The sequence below is a fragment of the Sus scrofa genome, chromosome 4, assembly GCF_054392235.1.
Source record: "Sus scrofa isolate SSC_HxYL_T2T_F1_AM1 chromosome 4, Sscrofa_HxYL_maternal_Yorkshire_Landrace_v2.0, whole genome shotgun sequence".
Classification (NCBI taxonomy): Eukaryota; Metazoa; Chordata; class Mammalia; order Artiodactyla; family Suidae; genus Sus; species Sus scrofa.
The window spans coordinates 116938487-116955732 of NC_139386.1; positions in this window are offsets into that span (position 1 = coordinate 116938487).

Consider the following 17246-nt stretch of genomic DNA (forward strand, 5'->3'; position numbering starts at 1 on the left):
GTTCCTTGGTTCTAATAATTAATGATGAATTTGAATAAATCAAGAGAGAATGAGCCTTGTTTTTATTATATACACGTTCCTCTGGGGGCAAAGTTTTTAATATGCCAGTCATTGCCCCACATAGATTAGAACAAACTCAGCAGGATGATTTATTTCCATAGAATTTTTAAAAGAGATTCAGAAAAATGAGTTTCACATGTCTGTTACAGCACGCGCTGCTCGCAGGGGCCGCAAGGCGATTGCAATCACCCTTGGCTGTTCCCAGAGGGATCCTCTCCTGTCCTCGCCTTGCAGGCTGTGTTTCCCTGGCTCCTTCTCTTGGCTTCCTGTTGGGCTCAGCTAGTGGGAGGGCTGGAGTGTGGGGAGCAGGGCCAAGCCCAGCGTATTCAGTTTCCCATTGCTGCTGTAGGAGGTTACCACGCACTTAGTGACTTAACACACATTTGTTATTTTACAGATCAGAGGTTTGAAATACACCTTATGAGATTAAAATCAAGGTGTCAGAGGGCTGTCTGCCTTCCTTCTGGAGGCTCTAAGGGAGAGCCTGTTTCCTTTCCAAAGTGACTGCCATGTTCCCTGATGTGCGGCCACATCACTCGGACCTCTGCTTCTTGACTCTGACCCTCCCACCTCCCGCTTGAAGGATCCTTGCGATGACACTGGGTCCACCTAAGGAATCCAGCACAGCCTCTCCACCTGAAGGTCCTTAGTTGAGTCACATCTTCTAAGACCCTTTTTCCCGACAGCTAACCATTTTGTTTCTGGGGATTTGAACATAGGCATCTTTGGTGGGGGGGGGGGGCATTATCCTCGCCCCCACCCCTGGGTATTCCTTCCCGTCCAGCCTCAGGGTGACCCAGCCCCTGCCCTCTGGTAAGGCTCCTGCTCCCCTAGTCCCTATGGCCGGGGGGCGGGGTTGGGGTGGGGTGGCAATGGCTTCCTGCTGTTGCTAAACTCTGGGTGCTGCCCTGTCCCCAGGCTGACTAGTCAATCAACCTCTTTGGTCACCTAAAAAATTCCCTGCATCACACTCCCGGTGTTTGAAATACCGCAAGTTGTTTTCTGCTTTCCGGGTTTGAGTCTGCCTAAATGAGGGGAACTGGTGACGCCTGGGCGGGCACTATGGGCTGCACTGCAGCCTGGGGCGGGGCCACCCGGGGAGCCTCAGCGATTGGACGATTAGGTCCGGATGAGCAGAGGCCCCGCCCTCCATTCGGTCAGAGTTTCCCCCCACCTCTCTCAGGGCCAGAGTGTGCAAGCACGGTGGAGCTCTTGGAAGGATCGATGGACCGCCGTGACTTGAGGTACACGGGCTTCTGATTTAGAGCAGTTCAGCCTCTCAGTGCAGCTACGAAGAGCTCCCTAACCAAAGAGTCGGAACGCTGGAAAAGTTTTCCTTCCGAGAAGCTATCCAAAGTATCTGCGGGAAGAGGCATTTCTTCTGGTCTGATTGGATTTAAGTTTTTCCGTTTATTCTCTGCATGGTCTTGTACAAAGCACCTAGTGTCTCAGCCTTAGTGTCCGCATCTGTTAAAATGGGAGAATCATACGTAACTTCAGAGCTCTGCGTGAGGGCTAAAGGAGGTGCTGTATGGGAAATACTGAGTAAATAGAAGCCCTTTTCATTGGTTAATTCTAAAAAGTTACCGAGCGCCTACCGTAGCCTGGTTACTGTCCTAAGTCCTTGTTGTTGTGGAATTGTCAGTGTATTGGGGAGATAGACCTTATTCAAAGAATCGCACAAATGTACGTCTGATTACAAGCACAGCTTTGAAGGAAAGGTACATGGTTCTTTGAGAACATAGGACAAAGAAGCCTGACTTTAGCCAGAGGTTCAAGAAAGCACCTGGGCTATAATCGGAAGGCTATATGGGTATTAATTAGGTAAGGAGAAGGAGGAAACAGCAAGTGCAAAGGCCCTGGGGTTGAAGAGCATATGCTGTGTTCAAGGATCGGAAAGAAGCCCAAAGAGCAAGAAGAAAGTACAAGACAAAGCCAGGCAGGTACTCAGGGCCAGACTAGGCAAGGCCTTATAAGGATGTTGGTTTTTATGCTAAGAGCAAAGGGGAGATGCTGAAGGATCTGGAGCAGTGCTGAGTGTGTGATGAGAGCAGCTTTGTGATTTAGTGGGAGATCTCTCTGACTCCTGCGTGGAGACCAGACTGCAGAGGGTCAAGAGAGCATGAGGAGAGTCCAGGTGGGAGGGGCTGGCATGGCCTCCATGGCATCCAGGAAGATGCCTGGCACTTGGGCGGTGGTGTGGAGGCTGAGGGAAAGGCAGGGGTCTTGACTCGCACTCAGGGATGAATCGTGGTGCCCTTCTCCAGGCTGAGCCCAGCAGAGAACCCTGATTCGGTGGGGGATGATCTTGAGCTTGGTTTTGCACATGCTGAGTTTGAGGAGCCGTGGAGACCCCGGAGAGCAGACATTCCATTAGCCTGGACTCAGGAGCTGTCTGCTCTGGTCTTAGAATTTGAGGCCTCATGGGCGTCTAAGCCGTAACTCCTTGGGCATAGATGAAATCGTCTTCCGGACCAGCTACCATGTATTGAGGGCTTAGTCAGTGCCAGGCACAATTCTAAGCACTTGTGTTAACTCACTTAATTTCCATAACTGCCTTTTGAGATATTTCCCCCTTTTTATAGATGAGGAAACTATACAGACAACAGAGAGCCTCCATAGCTTGCTCAAGGGAAAACAATTAGTGAGGCTTGGAGTCGGGATCTGGCTCCCATTCTGGTGTTATTAGTCCCTTCGCCACACGACCCCTTCTCTGTCAGGCCTGATTGGGAGGACATGGCCTCCTTAAATACATGGACGTTGCTGTGAAAGCTGTGCCACTGGCTTTCAGCGGGTGCAGGAGGTGTTGGTGTTTCGGGTTGCCATGGTTTGCATGATATACATTCCTCACCTGCTGGAAGCCTGCTGCCCTGAGGAACAGCTGCCAGGAACGAACATGTGCCTCCAGCAAAGCAAAGCACATGGAGAAGAGGGTGAGAATGGGAGGGGCAGGCGGCAATTATCCTTTCAAGCAAAAACATGTTTGAGATGCCTTCCTTCCCAGAGGCCTCTGCGACTTTCCCAGATGGAGGCTGACCCCGCCAACAAGGTAACCACTGTTTCTAGTCAAACCGGGCTCATTAGCATTTACAAACTGGGAGACCGTGGCTTTAAAGTTATTACCCTGCGCTGTCTGCATTTCACCTGGAGCAGGTTGCATTGCCCAGGGATAAAGATTCACCAACTTTTATAAAAATCTGACCATGCTTGAGCACAGCAAAGCAGTTGCCTCCAGGCGAGTGGGGGTAAGTCCACACCCGCCCGGGGAGGAGAGGGAGGATGAGCCTCCGATTGACTGTGGAAGCTCTTGATCCGAGCTCCGTATAGACAGGCTCTGTTAGTGAAACGTGCTTTATGGGACGAGGGGATCGTCGTGTCCTTTCCTGGAGTGCTCTTGCAGCTGGCAACCGGTCCAGCCAAAGGCAGCTTAATGCCCCATAAAATGATTAGCTAAGGATGAAGGCAGATCATAGTTGTGGGTCCTGCCGCACAGCTGAAGAGCATTAACTCCGGCACCTGGTGTGCAGGCCGAGGCAGGAAAGCGCTCCGTTGCCTGGCCTGCCAAGGATGCGCTGAGAGGGTCCAGCAGCCCAGGGAGCAGAGGGTATCACTGTTTTCTTGTCTGTCACACGGCCTTTGTCCCTGTGGTTAGGATGGTCCCACTGCCCTGGGTGGGCTAAGCTACTTGCTTAAAGAATTGCAGGGTCCAGCAGGCAAACGGAACAGAGAGGTCTCAGTTCAGTGCAACAACAAAATGAGCAGCTACTGTGTGCTCGTTGCATAAGGAGCTTCATGGGAGTGAGGCAGATCTGCCTCCAGGGGCCTGGAGTCTGGTGGGGATGATTGTTTGTGGTAAGCCTAAGGCAGACCGTGGTACTGGACGCGTGTCCAGAAAAACTGGTGGAATTGGGAAAGGTGCTGCCACAGAGGGTGCATATTCCAGGTATCGAAAAAACCCAGCTGGTAATTGCAGGTTTCTGCTGAATGTATGAAGGGCCTTCGTGGTAACCTGAGCTGTCCACACCCGGGGTGGGTTGCCTCATGAGCGAGGGAGCTCGTGGTGGCATTTAGGTAAAGAATAGAGGGCCACACGTTGCGGGGCGGGGGGGCGGTTCTTGCTTTGGGGTTTGGATTTTACATCCCACCGAGTTCCCTCCTATTCCAAGTTTTCTCCTTTTCAAGCTTCTCCAAATGATCCTGCCCCCCTCCACTGCCGCCAGAACTTTTTAGCTTACTAAGCAGATTGTTGAATAAAAATATCCCCAGAGATAATTTGAGTCCAAAAGTTTTCTGTATTGAGAGACGAAGTGGATACTTAGCGGTATCTAAATACAGCATTCTCTGAACGTTGGCACTTTTTTCACAGGAATAACTTAAATAGAATTGAGTGATAGGATAGTTAAAATGATCTTTAAATATTTGTTCCAAAAAGACGGAACAAACTGCATGGTTCCTATGGACAGATTTTAAAAAATATGTTAAACTTAAAAAAAAAAAAAAACAGGCTATACAGGCACACCTTAAATAATTCAAACATACCAAGCACATCTGCCTCCTATTCCGTCCTCTAATTCCCTAGAAACCCATCCGCTAGGCAATCACTGTGAACAGCTTATGTATTCTTCCAGAAAAAGATACACCTAAACAAGCATGCATGTGTGCAGCATGCTCTATACATTGTTCTAGTAACTATATTTTGAAAATTTCTCTGGATCCTTGCTTAATTATAGTTAACAGCTTTATAGTATTTTCTGTATATTACATGTCTATAGTTTGCTACTGCTATGTATCTCCATATATTATATATTTGATGTATCTATATTTAGAGATATACTATGTGATCAATATGTATTATATGTGATGTAGCTTAATGCCAGTGTATATTATAATATAGTGCATCATAGCACATGGTACAGTGTACTGTATCCTATGGAATAGACTATACTCTGCACAGCAGTCTCCCTTATCCATGTTCCAGTATTCATATAACCCAGGACTGGTCTAATTTTGGTACCACCATCATCTCCCCCCTTTCCTGTTAGAATATAAAATTCTGTAACCCAGAGCACTTAGAACAATGGCTGGAATATAGCAGGTGTTCAAAAAATCTTGGTTGAGTGAGTAAGTTGCAGGAAAAAATTTGTCCAAATTTACCTAAAACTTTTAAATTTATAACCAAATATCCTCACTATGAACATTTCGGGAAAAAAAAATCGGGAAAATAGAGAAGACTCCTAGTTTGGTTGCTCAGAGACCACCACGGTGAACCTTTTGATCTTTCCTTTCAACCTTTCCCCCTGATGCATTTTAATGTAGTTATGATTTTCTTTCTTTCATAACTTTTTATCCTGCATACTTTCCAAGAACATTCGAATGCATGCATTTTTCTATGTCGTTAGAAACTTCATCAGCCTATTTTTAAATGGTTACTCTAAAATGAAGATACGGTTTTCAATTATTAACGTTCTTTTCTCCTTGTCCTCCTGAGTACTTGCCTGTATCTTTCCATCTTGGCCAGGATTTCTGCTTGGCATGGGAGTCATGTCAGGAATAAGACAAGTGACAGTTTCTGGCATGCAAATAAGATCGTGTTACAGGAGAAAGGGTTTGCTATCCCTTTGGCTGATGTCCCCTGTTGCACAGTGCAACCAAACGTATATGACCCGGGTTATACAGTCTTCCTGTGGTGTGAAGAAGATGCTCAATAGCAAAGCAGGAAGCATGTTGCTTTACTGGTGCAGGGCTGTGTTTAAGATGGAAGGAAGCAAAATAGAAGTTCACTTTCTGTCCCAGAGGAAGGGGGCGCAGAGAGGAAATGGGAAGGGAAGAAAGTGAAAGAATTAAATGTGGATCCTAATTTATTATTTAGATCCTATGTATTATTGTGTGCATTTTATTTAACGAATTATTTTAATTTGAATCTTTTAAAATTGAATTGTATGGAAGTATAGTTGATGTACAACGTAGTGTTCATTTCTGCTGTACGGCCAAGTGCTTCAGCCATACGTATACATACTGTGCGTTTTATAACTGGAGGGAGCAAAGAGGCTCTGGGGAGCTCCCTCTGCACCCTCACCCCCATATATATTTGGGATCTTGTGGGGAGATGTATGCATGTAGCAGGGTAGCTCTGGCTGATTGCAAAGCAGAGAAGTGTGACCAGAATAGCCAGAAAAGGGTCCAATTGGTACTTTCTGAAATACCCCTCCATTCCCAGTGAGCCCGTCGTGTTGAAAGCACTGAGCCCGTGGTGGTTTCTTGTGGTGGAACAAGGCAACCCAGCAGCAAAGCCTGGAGGTGGCTTGCGGGCCAGGGGCTGGGTGGAGCCCTGTGACAACTGCTTGAAGGGTATTCAGCCCTCAGAAGCTGAGGCAAGGCCTAATCAGCCCAGGAGCACACAGGGACTTGGCCAAGGCCAGAGGTGAGATTGAGCTCAATGAACAGCCTCTGCCTCTGGGAATGTCAGCAAGACGCAGAGCAAGTTCCTGAGACCAGAGGAGGGAGCCAGCACTGCGCTGGAGGGCACCTCGTTTTTGCTGCCAAAAGAACATATAGGATGCCCCCCTTTCTCCAGAGGCCCTGAGAGAAGCAAGGGAAGTGAAACGATGGGAGAGATTTAATACTTTTATCCGAGGAGAATGAATACTGCTTAAATGGTCAACCCAGATTAAGCTTTAAGTCAGATTGGAAAATGAGTTACCCCCCCCCCCCCAATTCAATGGAGCAAAACCAGGGAAACTAGAGGTTAAAAAATCAATGAGAGTTTTTTGGACATAAGAGTTATAATGGGAGTGAAATTTTGTGATCCCTGCTGAACATACGACCTCGCTAAATAACAAACTCATAATGAGTTTGCCCATTCTCTTCTGCTTGGAATTTAAGGTTTTCCAGTTTTGCATTATTAGAGATGTTATGTGAACATCATCACGCATTTAAACTTGTGGCACATGGGAGACACGAAATAAATCGTTCTTCCATACATTTTGGAAGGACATTTTCACTGGAAATGTAGAGTAGCTTATGCATGTGATCTAAGCTTACTTCTTGTAGGAGTTCTCTTGTGGTGCAATGATTTAGGGATCGGGCATCATCACTGCAGTGCCTTGGGTCACTGCTATGGTGCGGGTTCTGTCCTTGGCCTGGGAACTTCCAGAAACCATGGATGGGTGTAGCCAGAAAAAAACAGAAAAGAAAAGAAACCAGCTAAGTTTGCTTCTTGTAGTAGAAGATGAGCCTTCTAATAAGATGAATTGGTAAGAGCCAGAGTGACAAAGAGATAGCTGACCTTCCTGCATTTGAATGAATAGAATGTTCTGAGTATGGAATTGTGGGAGAGAAGAGGGTGAAGTCATGTGATTGAAGGCTGGAGTCCAAGACTGAGAAGTGACCAAGAGACTTTTAGGAATGGAGATACCAATCAAGGGGAGTTCCTGTCACGGCTCAGTGGTTAACGAACCTGACTAGTATCCATGAGGACACGGGTTTGATCCCTGGCCTCGCTCAGTGGGTTGAGTCCAGCTTTGCCGACATACCTTGGATCCTGCGTTGCTATGGCTCTGGCGTAGGCTGGTGGCTGCAGCTCTGATTCGACCCCTAGCCTGGGAACCTCCATATGCTGCGGGTGTGGCTCTAAAAATTCAAAAAAAAAAAAAAAAAAAAGCCAATCAAGGAATTTTTTAAATTGAAGTATAATTGATTTACCATGTTGTGTTAGGTTCAGGTGTGCAGCAAAGTGATTCAGCTTTGGGTATATATTTCTTTTAATTGGCACATCTGTTGAGACTATCCTGCCACTGTCCCAACCTATGACAGAGTCTTCCGTTCTCCCAAATACCTCTGGGATGGTTTTATTTATATTGTTGATTTTGTTGGTTTGTTGATTGGGGGTGATGAAAATTAAGGAAGAGGGGTAAATTCAATATCTGAGTCAATATGACAAGGACTTGGGAGCACAGATGATCTACGATGATCCCTAAAGTGAACATTGCAGTGGAAGTGGGAGCTCGGAGCTGGAAGTGACCACAAAGGGGTCAACTCTCTCCTGGCCTCCCGACCCCCACCCCCAGGAATTGAGAAAGGTTGCAGAGGCCATGGAAACTTCCCAATTAATGGCATGGGAATTGAATCTAGCTTGTCTAGCTATTAGAATCTGGGGAATACCAGTGGCCAAGTGGTACTTATGTATATCTTTGCTGTCACCACCCAGTGGAAAGAGGGGCTTCTCCTTACATGTTTTAGAGACCCCCTACTCATCAGTGTCCTCTGTGACAGAATACATTCATCCTTAGAAGATTAAAGGGTAAATACAGTGGCGGGGTGGAGAGAGCTCACGCGAGAATCTACATGTAGGTGTATAATTCCAGTATCTGACATTATTATTGTTTTTATTATTATTATTATTATTAGGGCCACAGTTGCAGCATAGGGAGGTTCCCAGGCTAGGGGTCGAATCAGAGCTACAGCTGCCAGCCTACACCACAGCCACAGCAACGCCAGATCTGAACCACGTCTGTGACCTACACTGTAGCTCATGGCAACACTGGATCCTTAACCCACTGAGTGAGACCAGGGATTGAACCCACATCCTCATGAATGCTAGTTGGGTTCGTTTCCGCTGAGCCACAGTGGGAACTCCAGTATCTGACATTATTTATTTTAGGCCAACTGGCTCTTCCAAGACCATTTCTCTCTATTCCTCTACCTACTTGGAGCTATTTTCACTCTTTCTTCACAGGAAAGATGCATACATTTTGTAGGGGTCTTGAGCCTACTGCCTGGTTCCAGGTTGAAACCTATCTCATGGATATTCAAAGGTCAGCAAATTTCCTGGACTCTCCCTCCATCTAGAAATTTCTCTTAACAAGTTATTCCCAGAGTTCCTGTGATGGTAATGAACCCAACTAATATTCATGAGGATGTGGGTTCGATCCCTGGCCTTGCTCAGTGGGTTAAGGATCCACTGTTGCCATGGGCTGTGGTGTAGGTCAAAGACATGGCTCGGCTCCTGTGTGGCTGTGGCTGTGATGTAGGCTGGTGGCTACAGCTCTGATTGGACCCCCTAGCCTGGAACCTCCATATGCCAAGGGTGCAGCCCTAAAAAGACAAAAAACAAAAACAAAAAACCTCCCCAAACCGAGTTATTCCCTTTCTTCAGCATTCACCCCTTACTTAAGAGAACAGCCATATGTGTTCTCTATCTGTGCCCATGCGCCCTTCCTAGAGGTCTTGCTTTGGTCACTGAATACCCCCTTTTTATGGTGGCCTCAGGAATTGCCTCCACACCCCTCCCTCCCACTCCCCTTCCAGTTTTCTCCTTTTGCTTCATTTTCTCTCAGTTTTGTTCAGGCTGTTTGCTCACCATCCTTATTGCAGGAGGTCGAGGCTGCCTGGCCCCTGGCTGTGTTCACTGTCCCCACAGTAAAGCCATAGTTGATCTTACAACCCTCTTTAGAGTACAGATGGCTTACGGAGTACAGCAGGTGTTTGGGGAGAAAGACTTTCCTCCAAGCAACCTCAGCATTGAAAAGTAGGAAAGTCATCACATCCTATGATTAACAGTCTGAGCAGGGCTGTCAAAATAGGCTGAAAGTATTTCCAAAGATAGGAGCTGACAGCCTAGCATGCCCCAAAAGCAGTCGATTTAATTTTAAAATGGCTACATTTTATACACTGCTGACATCCCTTAAACAGAATTTGCAGGGCCAGAGTAGTCAGTTTCAAATTCCTTTACTCTTGCCTTAAGGATCAGCTGTACTTGGCAGAGCCGGCTGAGAGTTAAAGACCCTGCCTGGTCCTGCCAGATGCCTTATATCTGCCAAAAAGCAAGAAGTCCAAAGCAGCCTGATAACCTGACTGCAGGCAGTCTGAAACTCAGCATAATTGTGTAACAGGAGGCTCTTGGGAGAATGACGATAAGCCTAATTGGCAGGCTGCCCCTGCCTTCCCAGAGGTGGAGAATGCGAACAGAAGGGAGGTGGGGAAGGGAAACCACAAATGGAAGCCCTTCAGAAATCAGAGGTCGGAGGCTCTTTGATGCGCAGGGGCAGAGAGATGGGTAGCAAACAAAAAACAAACAACACAAACAACGAAAACCAACCGAGAACGTGGTTAGGCTGTAGGACAAACATCCACGGGAGGTTTCCCCAGCTTGAGACACCTCTGCAAGGTTACGGACGAAGCAGCGCTTTTTCAGCTTTTTTCCTTGCCCTCCTCCTCTTATCCCAGTGCTCCCTGTTTAGTGGCTGATTGAAGTTTTCCTACTCGATGTGCTTTAATGTTTCAGTTAATGTTGTGACACTTAATAAGGAAATCAAACCGCATGTGGCTGGAACTTGATAATCATATCTTTCACAACCGGCAGTCACTCACATCATCACGACAACCAGGGAGGGGAAGGAGGCAGGTATTATTCTAGCCCCTTCGACACACGAGGAAACGGAGACCCAGGGACTCATTTGTTGCAGGTTAAACCACTGCAAGAAATGAAATCCAAACCCATGTTTTCTCTTTTGGAAACACTTGCTTTTCCTTCTGTTAAATTCCGTTCACACAGACGTTCAGCTCCATGTAAGGAGGATTTAATCAGGCACTCTGACCTTGACCTTGGTTGTGTCTGTCCTAGGGTAGCATATATAAATGTTGGGATTTTCCTTCTGCGACTGGGATACTAGCCTCAGGGCAATTATTTAAGAAACATGTCAAACATCTGATGAGGTCAGGTTCTGGGAGGGCAGAGACCAAGAAGATGCAGCCTTTGCTCTCGAACTGCTCACCTGGGCACAGGGGGCCTGGAGCAGGGAAATGTGATCTGGAATAGGAGGCCCGCTTGCAGAGGTCTTTGTAGACCATGCTAAGGAAAATGTATTTTATTATGTAGGCAGGAGGGACCACTGGACGGTTTTAAGCAGATAAGCCAACATATAGAGGAAGATTCAACAAACTGGGTATATTGACATTAACCTTTTGAAATTCAGTGTAACTCGTTTAAAACTAAAACTTTAGGAGTTCCCGTCGTGGCGCAGTGGTTAACGAATCTGACTAGGAACCATGAGGTTGCAGGTTCGATCCCTGGCCTTCCTCAGTGGGTTAAGGATCTGGCGTTGCCGTGAGCTGTGGTGTAGGTTGCAGAAGCGGCTCGGATCCTGCATTACTGTGGCTCTGGCGTAGGCTGGCAGCTACAGCTCCGATTAGACCCCTAGCCTGGGAACCTCCATATGCCGAAGGAGCAGCCCAAGAAATAGCAAAAACACACAAAAAAATAAATAAAAATAAAACTTCAGGAGAGTTTCCATTGTGGCTCAGCGGGTTACGAACCCCACTAATATCCATGAGTCTGTGGGTTTGATCCCTGGCCTCGCTCACTGGGTGAAGGATCCAGTGTTGCGGAAATCTCTGGTATAGGTTGCAGGCGAGGTTTGGATCCCATGTTGCTGTTGCCCTAAAAAAGGAAATTAATTAATTAATTTTCAGGCATTCCCATTGTGGCTCAATGGGTTAAGGACCAGTCATAGTCCCTGTGAGGCTTCGGGTTCAATCCCTGGCCTCATTCAGTGGGTTAAGGATCCAGTGTTGCCCTGAGCTGTGGTGTAGGTCACAGACACGGCTCGGATCCTGTGTTGCTGTGTCGTAGGCTGGCAGCTGCAGCTCTGATTCGACCCCTGGCCATATGCCACAGGTGTGGCCTTAAAAAAGGAAATAAATAAATAAATTTTCAGGCATTCCCATTGTGGCTCAGTAGGTTAAGGACCAGACGTAGTCTCTGTGAGGATGCGGGTTCAATCCCTGGCTTCACTCAATGGGTTAAGGATCCAGCGTTGCCTCGAGCTGAGGCCAAGGTCATAGATGCGGCTCGGGTCTGGTGTTGCCATGGCTGTGGCATAGGCCAGCAGCTGCAGCTCTGATTCAAAACCCTAGCCTGGGAACTGCCATATGCCACAGGTGTGGCTGCAAAAAGAAAAAAATAATTTTCATACATCTAGAGAAGTGGTTCTCAAGCTGCTGCACATACCAGAATTATTCAGAGGGCTCATTAACACATGCGATGCTAGATCGTGTCCCCAGGATTTCTGGTCCAGTAGGGTGGGGTCAGAGAATTTGCATGTATAACAAGTTCCCACGTGATGCTGGTGTGACTAGTACAGGGTCCCATTTTGAGAACTATTGCTTTTGGGAATGGTTCATTGTCTAAACAGGACCTGGAAAAAATGGCTCTAGCTTATTAATAAAGCAAAATTGAGGAGTTCCTGTGGTGGCGCAGTGGTTAACGAATCTGACTGGGAACCATGAGGTTGCAGGTTCGATCCCTGCCCTTGCTCAGTGGGTTAACGATCCGGCGTTGCCGTGAGCTGTGGTGTAGGTTGCAGATGCGGCTCGGATCCAGCGCTGCTGTGGTTCTGGTGTAGGCTGGTGGCTGCAGCTTCGATTCGACCTCTAGCCTGGGAACCTCCATATGCCGCAGGAGCGGCCCAAGAAAAGGCAAAAAAAGACAAAAAAAAAAAAAAAAATAAAGCAAAATTGAAACGAGGTATAAATTAAAGCATAGATATAATGAGATCTATGATTGAGATATAATAAAGGCTTTTTTTTTTTTTTTTTTTAAATAAAGGGGCCTCTGGTCGCCCTTATCTCTACTCCATTTTTGTTAGATGAATTGTTTTCAACTGCTGTGCCCAGATGCCCAGGTAAACTTGAACCTATTACAGGTATAAAAATAATCCGAACCAAGAGTTGCAATCATCATCAAATAAAATGGAAAATAGAAGTATGCATGAGGCCCTATGCTAAATGTTTACCAGGAAAGCTAACTGGCCATGGCTTGCTCCTGGGAGTTTGTGATGAGGCGTGGGGGACGGCTGGGACAGATAACTCCCTCGTCTTCCGTTTACCTCAACAAGCAAAAACCCCAAAACCTTAGAAAACAGAACTATAGCTGAAATAGAAGTTGTCATAAATTTTGAGATCTTCACCAACGTTATTCTGCCCCATTGGTGACATTTGGGGGTGGAGGGAGGAAGTGTGTAGCAATCACAGACCATCTTATCATGTGACAAAATTATCTTATGGTTCAGAATCATCTGACCATTAATCAGTGGAAATCGGAAAAGCCAGGAACTGGGTAATAACAGGAACACCCTTCGGAGTGGGGAAGTGGATCCTGAAACGAATGTGAGACACTGCAGGGCTTTTGGTTCGTTTCTAAAATAGATGTCTCTCTAGAATTCTTTCTTTAAACCTCTGCTCTCAAATGTAGCGTCCTTGTCTCGATTATTAACAGCCGCCGAACGTGACACGCGTGGGTTTCAGACGAGCCTCCCCACGTCTGCAGGGACTCACCCTCTCTGACCTTCAGTCTGCAATCTCATGCCAGGGAGTCTGTGTCATGCAATATTGATAGAGGAGATTACTTCAGAGCAATGCATCCAGAATGAGTGATGTTTCTTTGATGTGTTAAGCCATCTTCCTGCCTTAAAGATTGTGAGGCAAAAAATAGCCATTGAGAGAAACCGTTCTCAGAAGGGCTCCTCGATTGATTGACACGCGCACTTAAATATGCACGACAGATTTCAGGCCTCTCTCCTCCTAAGGACCACCACTAACCCAGCACTCTCAGTGTAACAGCCTGAAGCAGCGATGGCTCTACAGGAAGACAGCATTGTCACCGGGCTGGCTGCAATAGCTACTCATAGCTGATTTATCTGCCTCTGTCTCTACTTTTTTTTTAGTGGTTTTCAACTGTGTGGCCCAGACACCCAGGTGAACTTAAACCTATTGCAACTGCAACTGCAAGGAATTGTGGCTACAATTAAGTACAACAACAGCAGCAGCAACACCAACTAACATGTACATTACTAGGTGCTGGGCACGGCTGTAAGCCCTTGATGCGTATTAATTGACATACTCCTCATGAAAGACCTAAAGAAGTGCATTCTGCTGTTAATTCCTCTTTCACATGAGGAGACTGGGGCATAAAGGGGTCAAATAAATTGCCTAAGTTTCCACCAATAGTGATTGACAGAGCTGGGTATCAGAAGCACTGTTTGAATGAAGCAAATATTCTTCCCTCTAGATTGTCCCCAAGGGAATTGCTGCTCACCCTTCAAGATTTGGCTCAGCCGTCCTCTTCCTTGCAGCTCTCCTTGCTTCCTTCCCAGAAACTGCTGCTTTATCTGTGCTCCAGGAACCCCTCCCCTCATACAGAACTGGATAACAATGCTTATCCCACCATTGCCGATGCGCCATTAATCATCCTGCTGCTCTGAGAGCCCCAGGCCTGTGACTTATTCATGCCTATGGTCTTCCAGCTCCTGCAAGGTCTAAAGGGCTGCAGATCTTCAGGAATTCCTGTGGTTGACTCGAACGTGTGAAAATGATACCATTTTATTTATACTTATTTTTATTTTTTTCATTTTAGGGCTGCACCCGCAGCATATGGCGGTTCCCAGACTAGGGGCGAATCAGAGCTACAGCTCCCAACCTACACCACAGCCACAGCAATGCTGGATCCTTAACCCACTGAGCGAGGCCAGGGATCGAACCCCCAGCCTCATGGTTACTAGTTAGATTCGTTTCCATGGCACCTCAAAGGGAAGTGAAATTATACTATTTTATATATAACTTTCAGAAGGAAGTTGCATCTCCTTTCAAATATATTTCAAAAGCTGATCATGTGTGTCCTGAATTCTCTTTTATGCAGTTATGCAAACAACGTGAAGAGAATGGCTAGGGAGTTCCTGTTGTGGCTCAGTGGTAAGGAACCCAACTAGTATCCATGAGGATGCAGGTTTGATCCCTGGCCTCACTCAGTGGATTAAGTATCTGGCGTTGCCACGAGCTGTGGTGTCAGTCACAGACATGGCATGGATCCTGTGTTGCTGTGGCTGTGGTGTAGGCTGGCAGGTGCCGCTCTGATTGGACCCCTAGCCTGGGAACCTCCATATGCTGCATAAGTGGCTCTAAAGGTGGGGGGGCCGGGGGAAGGGAGCGAGAAAGAGAATGGATATTACTTGGGCATAAGTGTTAGGTCGGAGGCTACAGCTGTGAGCAAGGCAGACATGGTGCCAGCATCGTGAACTGTGGAGACTAGAGTAGGAGGCAAATTACCTAATTAAGGAGGTGAGTACTGCACATAGCAATGAGGTAGAGCAGAGAGACTAACCTGGCCTGGGGGAGGGGAGGTTTCCTTGAGATAAGGACACCGAGACCTACAGGAGAGTAAGAGTTAATCAGGTGAGGAGGGGGGAGAATTGTGTTCTCTGCGCTGACTTGCCTAAAAAATGGCAACATTCTCACCCACTCTCTAGAACTTTCCATTCGTCCAAGACTCAGATAAAATCTTGCTTTCTCCAGGAACTTCCTCTGATAATTTCAACTTCATGACTTATGTCCTCTGAAATCCTGTATTCATAATATTTTAAAATGTGAACCCCACGTAAGTATCCCATATTGGGGACACTGGGTTATTTCACTTGACCTTCAAAACAACTTGCATGTTAGATATCTTTTTTTCCTTTTTCAGATGAGACAGGATGGGCGAGGTTGGGCGATTTTTCTAAAATCTCATAGAGCAGAGGGAAGAGTTGGATTTCAAATTTAGGTGAGTTTGGTAATTTTTGCACTAATTCTATTAAATGGTATTGTTATTTCCATTTTACAGATAGAGAAACTGAGAATACATTCATCCTCAGACGATTAAAGGGTAAACACAAGCCAGGCACTCTTGTGGCTCCAGAAAACTAGACGCTTGCTATTACAGGGTGGCCATCCAACCCACCAGCACCCAGGTGTTAATTAGCAAAACAGAACCCCAGGTCGCATCCTAGATCTGTTAAATCCAAATCTGTATGGTAACAAGATGCCCAGAAGCTCTCATCAAAGTTGGTGACAGTCTCATGGAAGCTGTGCCTTAGAATTGTCCTTGCACTTATAGACTGTGGAGTGTTGGCTTTCCTGGTCCAAGGACAGGTCCGTTCTGAGACTCTAGACTTTCAGGGAGAGTCCTGGGTCTTTGGACCAAGCTGGACTTTCTTATTGACTCCCAGGAGGTCCTGGCAACCTGTGGAGATTTGAGTCCAAAAGAATTTTTAAACAAGTGTCTGATATATAAAGGGTTCCTCAAGGGTTGCTGAGCTGTGAGCTGGATTTTTAGCTTGTGGAAGTTTTAATAGAGATGGAAAATTTAAAACCACACCAATACATGATGAATTAGAATAGCCTTGTGAAGAAGAAAGAGATAAATATCTTGCTCACATTATAATAAGACTTGCAAGAGCCAAATAACATTTCCCATAAAACCCTGCAAATTTGTGGCAGGTCTGTCATTATAATTCTGTTCAGGTGGCTTCCTTGTCTGTGTTCCAGCCAATAAAGGACGGTAATAATACTATTGAGTTTTAATGAAATCTGTCATCTTTATATTTATGGTTGACTCTTTGTGCTCATGTGTTTATTCATTCATTCATGAACACTTACTGAATGCCAGGCACTACCCTTTGCTGAGAAAACTGTATTTTTTAATTGATCAATATAGAAAAGACCCTAAAAGCCTGAACAATTGCTATATGAGGTGATAACTAGATGATTGAACTTCTTTTTTAAAATCCTCAGCTGGAAGGAAAGAACTTCCAAAATAGGGCTGTTCATGTATGTGTTTGTCCTTCTTGCTGGCTAAAAGCAAGTACTGCGAAAGCATAAGAAATAAACAGGTATTAACCTCAAATTCCCAGTCCACCCCACCCCCCCCTTGGCGACCACAAGCCCGTTCTCCATGTCAATGAGTTTCTTTTCTGTAGATAGGTTCATTTGTGCTGTATATTAGATTCCAGATATAAGTGATAACATATGGTATTTGTCTTTTTCTTTCTGACTTAATTCAGTCAGGATGAGAGTCTCTAGTTTCATCCATGTTGCTGAAAATGGCATTATTTTGTTCTTTTTAATGGCTGAGTAGTATTCCATTGTGTATATATACCACATCTTCTTAATCCAATCATCTGTTGATGGATTAGGAATTTGGGATTAATAGATGCACATTATTGCCTTTGGAATGGATCAGCAATGAGAGCCTGCTGTATAGCACTGGAAACTATGTCTGGTCACTTATGATGGAGCATGATAATGGGAGAAAAAAGAATGTATACATGTATGTGTAAATGAGTCACCTTCCTGTACAGTAGAAAATGGACAGAACA